This window comes from Rhincodon typus, chromosome 7 (genome assembly GCF_021869965.1).
Source record: "Rhincodon typus isolate 14 chromosome 7, sRhiTyp1.1, whole genome shotgun sequence".
NCBI lineage: Eukaryota > Metazoa > Chordata > Chondrichthyes > Orectolobiformes > Rhincodontidae > Rhincodon > Rhincodon typus.
In genome coordinates, this window is record NC_063338.1 from 58,810,928 (window position 1) to 58,821,503 (window position 10,576).

Here is a 10,576-nt window from a genome sequence, read left to right on the forward strand (position 1 = left end):
CTCGGATTCTCCAGCATCTGCAGTTCCTACTACCCCAAATCTTCAATTTGTTTCAATCTCTTTCAGTTATTCATAATGCTGCGATATTGCTAAATATAAAATCTGCAAGCTATTACCAATTAAAAGGGATTAAGTAAGTTTGTGAACAATATCCAAACAGCTCTTGAATGTATAAAATAAACTGCCAAACATTTTTGGGACAACACATAATAGAACACTAACTAGCTTTATGAGATAGCCACTCGTTCTTTGGTCCACTTCACATGGGAGTAAATGACATTTGGACAAAACAGAAATCGATAATCTGCAAAAAGAAATATGTTGGTTTCAAATGCAAACCTCAAAAAAATACGTCTTGTGCCTTGCAATCACAAAAGCATCTGTTCAATTATAGGTCAGACAGGCTGATTCACTGACAGATTCTCAAGAGATTTGGTAACATAAAATGCATTTATTGTATAAATCCATATAAGGTAAGGAGAAATATTTTACCATGTTTTACCGATTTAGAAATAATTGCTATAGTCAGTAAATAGCACGATTCCTTTGAGAAACTAATTATTTCATTTTTAATGCACCAATTCTTTAAAACAAAAAAATGTATTTCCTCTTTATTAATGAATATTTCAGTGCAGTTCCTTTAAACTAGTTCAGCAGAATGTAATTATCACTGTTCCCTGACAATATGAACTGAATAATGATATGAATTTACCATTTCAATAACTGTTCCATAAATGTTGCAGATGTTGCCTGGAAACAACTAAAAGATCAGGAATGGTGATATGCATCAATTGCGGCTGTGGTGTAACAGTGAGTCTCCTGGTGGACATTTTGGTCTTTTGGCTTCTATATGCAAGGCAATCTAAAAACAAAAGTAACACTCAATGACTCAGTCATCTCATCTGTTTCATGGGTAGTTTGTAACAAAAGATTGGTTGGATGCTTCCTCAGGAACTAGCATCTGTGTCATAATCTATTTCTTTTTATTCATTTACAGGGTGTGGACCTTGCTTTTCCCAACCCTAAATTCCCTTGAGAAGGTGGTGATGAGCTGCTTTCTTGAAACACTCAAATTCATGTGATGTAGGTACACCCATGGTATGGTAGGGAGGGTGTTCCAGGAGTTTGACAGAGCAGATGTGAATGAATTAGAATTAGAATAAAATAGCCTTTATTGTCACATGCACACAAAAGAGCATAGTGAAAAGTTTGTAATGTCACCTCTGGCATCTGAAATGAAGCATTCATGAATAATGAGATAGTTCCAAGTTAGGATGGTGTGAGGCTCATTGGGTACCTTGTAGGTCATACTATTCTTATGTATCTGCTGCGTTTATCTTTCTAAGTGGTTGGGCTTGCAGATTTGAAACGTGCTATCTAAGGAGCCATGGTGATTTGTTGTGGTGTGTACTGTACTCGCTGTTGCCATTGTAAAATAGCTAATATAACTAATGATACATCACTATATTGGTTATTTGATTAATGGTATTTCAAAATATTGCACTACAAGCTTAGGGTTCTTCAAACAAGAAACGAAAATCATTAATGTCATTTATGACCTCTTTGTAACTGGATATTTCAAAGGGCTAGACCACGAGAACATTGCTTTTATAGTTCCTATCGTGATTCTTCAATTTCTTCTTCAGAAGAGTTTGGTTTCTGATACTTAGCACACATTGAGCATTATTCCTGTGTGAACTCTACTATTAATCTTGTTGGCCGATAACTAACTCAGGACTGGCTTTGCAAGAACCAGATTTTCCCAGGCCACTTGTAGTTTAGTAATTCACTAAGTGCACAAGACACCAACTATCAAATTAATTTTTAAACAAAATCTATAATATAGTATTATACATGGGTAGAGTCGAAATAGTTTCAGTAGCTGTATTAAGGCTTAATATCACATTTGTGATACTGCAGTATAGTGGGCATTATTTTTAAAGTCAGTCGACTACATTTAGCAGCTGAGCATTAGGCTATGTCACACATGACACTGACTATTCATAGTTTGTTTCATTAAGTCACCTGAGATGTTACTTGTCAAAATACATTCTTTTATCAAAAATCATTGTTATTTGCTCTTCAAAATACATTAAGAACTTTATCAAATGGTGAATTTCTTTTCAATAAAAGACATGTTATCCATATCCATGTGTCTTTTTACTTAATTAATTAGGCCCATGAAGTTCTATTCCCTTGAAAATTGCATTCAGCTGGCTATGTAATTATGATATTTAAAATTTGCATAATTTAACAACTATATACAAGTTCCTTTAGCACAGCAGGGTAACTAATCTAACATTTGCATGAGGTTTACAGACAATGCTAATTTGAAGAGCTTGAGCAGCAATATAAGCAGTGACATTCTTGCCTACTTCAGAAAGGCAAGGTATTTGACCATTAAATTCCTGAGTAATGAAACTTTCTTGGCGATGCACACTGAAGAAAATAGGAGGAAAAGGACTGTACTTTTTGCCATCATTCACAGCACCAATTGATGATTTGTGTGTGTCTCATGTTAAGTCCGCTACATACTTGAAGCAAAAGGAATCCCAGTCTCTCAAATTATAGTTAGTATGCAACCACTGGTGGCCCATCATCCCTGACATCTTGGCAATGGGCACAATGTACTCATTATCTTGCAGTCCTCCACGCTTGCTCTATTTCAAACACCAGAAATGGGCAAAACATTGTGTTACCTTGTGTGGACAGAATTATGAGAGATACCTGGTAGCATAGACTCCCTCCTTTATGTGCAGTCTAAGCTCTAGCATGGGTGGTGACATTTGGGGATTAGAATGAAAGCAATAGAGGGCTCGTTTATTCTGCTTCGGTTCTTGTAGTCTAGCTTTGCAGCAGATCTTTCCAGCATTATTGGTTATAATCAAGTGTACTTCCAATGCACCAGAACTAAGAGTAACACCACAAAGCAGTTTTTGCATCTCCTACAAGCAGATACCATTACAACAATTTTGTTTACTTTTGTGTATTAATTTATAATTTCTTCCACAAGTTTTCCACATTGCTTCAAATCCCAGCTATCGCTTTTAACATCATTTCACCAGTTAGGGCTTCCAATTCTGTTCCTGCATTGAGCTGCAGATTAGTTGGTGGTTGACTGCTGAATTGTGCCAGACAATTGGCTCATTGTGGCAGACCACAGATGGACTATCGGTAGCTAAAACTTGATAGCGGAGGCAGGTGGCTGGGTGTACTTCAGCTGCCTGATGTTGGGGGATAGATGAATGGCTTGGTCAGGCTGGTTGACAATGGTAGTTGGCTGGTGCTTTGTGACTTTTATTAGGCTGACCTTCCTGATCTGTGTCATTAGATAAAATGTATTGGATCTTCAAAAGACCATGCATTAGTTGCTTTAATTATATAATGTGTTTATACAAATAGTGAAACATGCATCTTAAGGTGTGAATTTTTTACATTAAAGTTGTAAGGAAAAATACTTTCATACACTTGAAAATGCATGTGCCCTGCTGCATGACCCCAAAATCCAGGATATCCATTCCTAAAATTAACACCACACAATTAATTATAATTTTATGCAATGTGCAACAGGTGGTAAAAGGATTGCCGACATTGACAAGCCAAAACTGTTGCTTCAAGGTGGTAAAGACATGTCCCATGATAATAACTATATGGATCTTCATTTATTTATACATTGCCTGTTCTTTTCTGTTCCCACAAAGATAACACAATCCATTGTTTTTTTTTTGTTCATTCATGAGATGAGGGTGTCACTGACCAGGCAGCATTTATTGCCCATCCCTAATTGCCCAGCAGGCTGTTCAGAGTCAACCACATTGCTGTGGGTCTGGAATCACCTGTAGGCCAGACCAGGTAAGGATTGCAGTTTCCTTCTCTAGAGGACATTAGTGAACCAGATGGGTTTTTCCCAACAATTGACAATGGATTCATGGTCATCATTAGATTTTTAATTCCAGATATTTATTGAATTCAAATTCCACCATCTGTCATTGCGGGATTCGAACCCGGGTCCCCAGAACATTATCTGGGTCTCTGGATTAACAGTCCAGCAATAATACCACAAGGCCATCACCTCCCAAGACAACCTTGGGTAAGAATTTTCTTGCACAATGCCAATCAAATTTGGCTCTGAAACGGTATGCTGAAGAGTCCAAGTTCTTTTACTGGAAAGAGAGGTCCTTGTTGCAGATTTTCTAATTAACCTCAAACACATATCTGCCTCAGTCTTGCACAATACTTTCAGTTGGAGCCTTCTAATTTTCAGGACAGAAACGTCCCTTTAAAAATATTTCACTGTCTTTCTGATTGTGCAGTGACATTTACACATTGAGGTTTCCTTAGTTGCATTGCTGGAGTCCCTTTTGACAATGAAGTCCCACTAGGAATTAGCATGGCCTACACAATGACATTAAATGCAAGAAAATATGTTGGGTTCTATAGATATATAGGCATGAATTGAAGTTCATTCTGAAGAGGAGGATTTCAAAGAAGCCACTTTCAAATAAATCTGACATGGATGTTGACCTTAAAAAGGAAAGCATTATCTGCCTAATATGATGCTGCAGTACCACAACAATACCCCTGGTGTCCCTTAGGATCTATTCTTAGCTGCCTCCTATTGCTCATCTACATGGTGCATGTCAGTGACATTATTGAATGACACAGCAGTAGTTTTCACATGAGTATTGATCATACCCAGTTCTACCTCACCATTACCTGTCTCAACTACCTCACTGACACTAAGTTATTTGCCTGCTTATCCGACTTCAGTACAGGGTGAGTGTAAGTTTTGTCCAATTAAAAAAAAAGACTGAACTGATCGTTTTGATTTCCCACTCAAAACTCCATTCCCTGGCTTTCAGCTCCATTTCTCTTCATGGCAACAGTCAGAGAAAAAGCCAGTGTGTCAAAAAACTTGTGGTCACTCCTGATCTCAAGAATTACTTCAAGTTCATATTTGTGCCATCACTAAGGCTGCCTGCTTCCACCACAACAACATTGCCCAATTTTGCCCTTCTCAGCTCATCTGCTGCTGAAACCCTCATTGATGATTTTATTACTTTGAAACTTAACCATTCCAATGCTCTCCTGACTAGTGTCCCACCGACCTTTTAATTCTATAAACTTGAGATCATTCAACACTCTGCTCAATGTCATAAATCAGTAAGTCCCTATTCCCCCATCATTTATATTTGCTTTCAATCAAGAAATGTACTGATTTTAAGTTTCATCCTTGTTTTTGATTCCCATGGTTTTGCCTCTCCTTCTCATTGTAAATCTCCTCTACCACATAAAAATATCTGCACTCCACTAATTCTGGCTATAGCTGTGATGCATCCAGATAGGATGTTTTCTATATGGAGCATCTATAAAAATTGGTAAGAGTCCTTGCGGACTTGCTACATTTCCTTAGCCTTCTGAGGAAGTAGAGATATTGTTGTGCTTTCTTGACCATTACATGGACCAGGACAGTTTGTTGATGATCATCACTCCCAGGAACTTGTTGCTGTCGACAATCACCACCTCAGCACCATTGATGCAGACAGGGTCATGTCCTCCACTCCACTTCCTGAAATCAATGACCAGGTCCTTCATTTTGCTGACATTGATGGAGAGGTTGTTGTCTTTACATCGTGCCACTAAGCACTCAATCTCTTTCCTGTATTCTCTTTCATCATTGTTTAAGATCCAACGTACAATGGTGATGTCATCAGCAAATTTGTAAATGAAGTTGTGGCAGAATTTGGACACATAGTCATGAGTTTATAAGGAGTATGGTAGGGGGCTGAGTATGCAGCCTTGTGGGGCACCGGTGCTGGGGATTATAATGGAAGAGGCGTTGTCGACCATTATTACTGATTGTAGTCTACGGGTCAAGAAGTCAAGAATCTAGTTACAGAGGGTGGAGCTGAGACCTAGGTCTTGGAGTTTAGAGATGAGTTTGTTTGGAATTATGGTGTTGAAGGTGGAACGGTCATCAGGAAGGAGCCTGACGCAGTTATCCTTGTTATCCAGACATTCGAGGGATGAGTGTAGGGCCATGGACATGGTATCTGCTATGGACCTGTTGCGCTGGTAGATAAATTGCAAACAGTCAAAGCAATTTGGTAGGCTGGAGTTGATATGAGCCATGACTAACCTCTCAAAGCACTTAATAATTATGGAGGTCAGAGCCACTGGGTGGTAGTCATTGAGGCACGCTACATGATTTTGCTTTGGCACCAGAATGATGGTGATCTTCTTGAAGCAGGTGGGAATTTCAGATTATAGTAAAGGAGAGGTTAAAGACGTCTGCGAATACGCCAGCTGGTCCACACAGGATCTGGGTGCATGGTCAAGGACTCCATCAGGGCCAGTCGCTTTCCATGGGTTCATTCTCAAGAAGGCCAATCTAACATCTGTGATAAACGACAACAAAAACAAAGTTGCTGGAAAAGCTCAGCAGGTCTGGCAGCATCTGTGAAAAAAGAATCAGTTAACATTTCGGGTCCGGTGACCCATCCTCAGAATCCTCCCTCTGAGGAAGGATCATCAGGCACGAAATGTTAACTCTGATTTTGTTCTTCACAGATGCTGCTAGACCTGCTGAGCTTTTCCAGCAATTTTGTTTTTGTTCCTGATTTACAGCATTCGCAGTTCTTTCAATTTGTATTTAGTATCTAACATCTGTGATAGTGGGCGTGGGTACGCGTGCATCCAAAGAACATAGAACATAGAACAGTATAGCACAGTACGGGCCCTTCAGCCCACAATGTTGTGCCAAACTTTTACCCTAGTCCTCAGGTCCTCCACCCCTACCTTATTCTATCATCCATATGCCTATCTAATAGCCGCTTAAATGCCCCTAATGAGGCCGACTCCACTACCCTCTCCAGCAATGCATTCCACGGCCCGATCACTCTCTGAGTAAAGAACCTATCTCTGACGTCTCCCCTGTATCTACCTCCACTCACTTTAAAACTATGCCCCCTCGTAATAGCTACTTCCACCCTAGGAAAAGGTCTCTGGCTGTCCACTCTATCTATACCTCTGATCATTTTGTACACCTCTATCAAGTCACCACTCATCCTTTGTTGTTCTAAAGAGAAAATCCCTACCTCTCTCAACCTTTCCTCGTAAGACCTTCCCTCCATTCCAGGCAACGTCCTGGTAAATCTCCTCTGCACCTTTTCCAACACTTCCACATCTCACCTGTAATGAGGCGACCAGAACTGGACACAATACTCCAGATGTGGCCGAACCAGGCTTTTGTATAGCTGGAGCATAACTTCACGGCCCTTGAACTCAATCCCTCTATTAATGAAAGCTAACACACCATACGCCTTCTTAACAACTCTATCCACCTGGGTGGCAGCTTTCAGGGAAATGTGGACATGAACCCCAAGATCCCTCTGCTCCTCCATATTGCCAAGAATCTTTCTGTTAACCCTGTATTCTGCTTTCAAGTTTTTCCTTCCAAAATGAATCACCTCACACTTTTCAGGATTAAATTTCATCTGCCACTTCTCAGCCCAGCTCTGCATCCTATCAATGTCCCTTTGTAACCTAGAACAGCCCTCCGCACTGTCCACAACTCGACCCACCTTCATATCGTCCGCAAACTTACTAATCGACCCTTCCACTCCTTCATCCAAATCATTTACAAAAATCACAAATAGAAGAGGACCCAGGACAGATCCTTGTGGTACACCACTTGTAACTGAGCACCATGTTGAATATTTTCTGTCCACTACCACCCTTTGTCTTCTAAGGGTCAGCCAATTCTGAATCCAATCTGTCACATTTCCCCCTCTCCCATGCCTCCTTTCCTTCTGCATGAGCCTACCATGGGGAACCTTATCAAATGCCTTACTTAAATCCATGTATATCACATCCACTGCTCTACCTTCATCCATGTGTTTGGTCACCTCTTCAAAGAATTCAGTAAGGTTTGTGAGGCATGATCTACTCCTCACAAATCCATTCTGACTATCACGAATCAAACTGTGTCTTTCCAAGTGATAATAAATCCTATCTGTCAGAGCCCTTTCCAATACTTTGCCCACCACTGACGTAAGACTAACTGGCCTGTAATTTCCGGGGTTATCCTTATTCCCTTTTTTGAACAAGGGAATGATGTTTGCCTCTCTCCAATCTTCTGGCACTATACCCATGGACAGAGAGGACAAAAAGATCATCGCCAAAGGCCCTGCGATCTCTTCCCTCACTTCCCATAGAATCCTTGGATAAATCCCATCGGGCCCGGGGGACTTATCTATTTTTAACTTCCTCAAAATTCCTACCACATCTTCTTTACTAACAGCAACCTCCTCTAGCCTACCAGCCTGTTTCACACTGTCCTCCTCTACAACTAGGTACCTCTCAGTTGTGAATACCGAAGAAAAGTATTCATTAAGGACCTCTCCTATCTCTTTAGGCTCCGTGCACAAATTCCCTTTACAATCCTTGATCGGCCCTACCCTTTCTCTGATCATTCTCTTATTCCTCATGTACGTGTAAAAAGCCTTGGAGTTTTCCTTGATCCTATCTGCTAAGGTTTTCTCGTGCCCCATTATAGCTATCCTAAGCCCTTTCTTCAGCTCCTTCCTGGCTAACTTGTATCCCTTTAGAGCCTTTTCCGTTCCTTGTTTCCTAAACCTTATATAAGCATCCTTCTTCCTCTTAACCAGTCGTTCGACCTCTCTTGAGAACAAAGGCTCCCTCACTCGACCGCATCTTCCCTGCCTGCTAGGGACAAACATATCGAGCACACACAGTATGCGTTCTTTAAACAATCTCCACATTTCAATAGTGCTCTTCCCTGACAGCATCTGTTCCCATTTTATGTTACCCAGTTCTTGCCTAACTGAATTGTAATTACCCTTCCCCCAATTATAAACCTTACCCTGCCGTATGTATCTATCCTTTTCCATGACTATTGTAAAAGTAACAGAGTTATGATCACTACTGCCAAAATGCTCTCCTACCAACAGGTCTAACACTTGGCCCGGTTCATTGCCAAGCACCAAATCCAAAGTGGCCTCTCCTCATGTCGGTCTATCTACATACTGTGTCAGGAATCCTTCCTGAACGCACTGGACAGAATCCTCTCCATCTAAACTATTACAACTAAAATGTTTCCAATCAATATTTGGAAAGTCGAAGTCACCCATGACTACAACTCTGTGACTTCTGCACCTTTCCAGTAGCTGCCTCCCAATCCGGTCCTCCACTTCTCTGTGAAGGGGTCTGTAAAAAAACCCCAACAAAGTGATTGCTCCTTTCTTGTTCCAGACCTCAACCCAAACTGATTCTGCTATTGGGATAGTTGACATCGTTTCACTGATCTTCTGTTCAAAGCGAGCATAGAATGTATTGAGCTCAGGCAGGGATGTACTGTTGCCTGCAATTCTGTTTGACTTCATTTTGCAACCCGTTATGTCTGTAATCTTTGCCGCAAACAACGGCTTCTGTGTGATTGTCTGCATCTCCAGCTTAGCTTGGTATTGTGTCTTGGCATCTCTGATGGCCTTACAAAGGTCATACCTGGATTTCCTGTATAGGAACCTTGTAAGCCTCAGACCTGGTCTTCAGTAGGGAGTGGACCTCCTGGTTCACCCATAGTTTCAAGTTTGGGAACATTCCGATTAACTCTTCGGCACGCAGTCTTCTTCTGAAGTCTGTGATGGTAGTGGCATACTCATTTAGGTCATCGCTGAGTTCTTGAATATGGAACAGTCCACCGACTCTAAGCAATCCTTTAGGAGCCCTTTTGTTGCCTCAGATCAACACTGCACTACTTCCTGTACTGGGTCCTCACATTTCAATTTCTGCTTGTAAGCCAGAAGGAGGAGCACAGCATTGTGAGACAACAACGTGCAGAGCTGGATGAACACAGCAGGCCAAGCAGCATCAGAGGAGCAGGAAAGCTGATGTTTCGGGCCTAGACCCTTCATCAGAAATGGGGGAGGGGAAGAGGGTTCTGAAATAAATAGGGAGAGGGGGGGAGGCGGATAGAAGATGGATAGAGGAGAAGATAGGTGGAGGGGAAACAGACAGGTCGAAGAGGCAGGGATGGAGCCAGTAAAGGTGAGTGTAGGTGGGGAGTTAGGGAGGGGATAGGTCAGTCCAGGGAGGACGGACAGGTCAAGGGGGCGGGATGAGGTTAGTGGGTAGGAGATGGGGATGTGGCTTGAGGTGGGAGGAGGAGATAGGTGGGAGGAAGAACAGGTTAGGGAGGCGGGGACAAGCTGGGCTGGTTTTGGGATGTGGTAGGGGGAGGGGAGATTTTGAAGCTTGTGAAATCCACATTGATACCATTGGGCTGCAGGGTTCCCAAGCGGAATATGAGTTGCTGTTCCTGCAACCTTTGGGTGGCATCGTTGTGGCACTGCAGGAGGCCCAGGATGGACATGTCGTCTGAGGAATGGGAGGGGGAGTTGAAATGGTTCACGACTGGGAGGTGTTGTTTATTGCGAACTGAGCGTAGGTGTTCTACAAAGTGGTCCCTGAGCCTCCGCTTGGTTTCCCCGACGTAGAGGAGGCCACAACGGGTACAGCGGATGCAGTATACCACATTGGCAGATGTGCAGGTGAA

General features: G+C 41.8%; 1 protein-coding gene across 4 annotated transcripts in view; it reads left to right on the forward strand.

Annotated features, from left to right (window-relative positions):
• The window catches only part of galnt3 (UDP-N-acetyl-alpha-D-galactosamine:polypeptide N-acetylgalactosaminyltransferase 3 (GalNAc-T3)), a 59,385-nt gene that overhangs the window by 16,717 nt on the left and 32,092 nt on the right, over positions 1-10,576 (forward strand). The gene's annotated exons all lie outside the window — the stretch shown is intronic.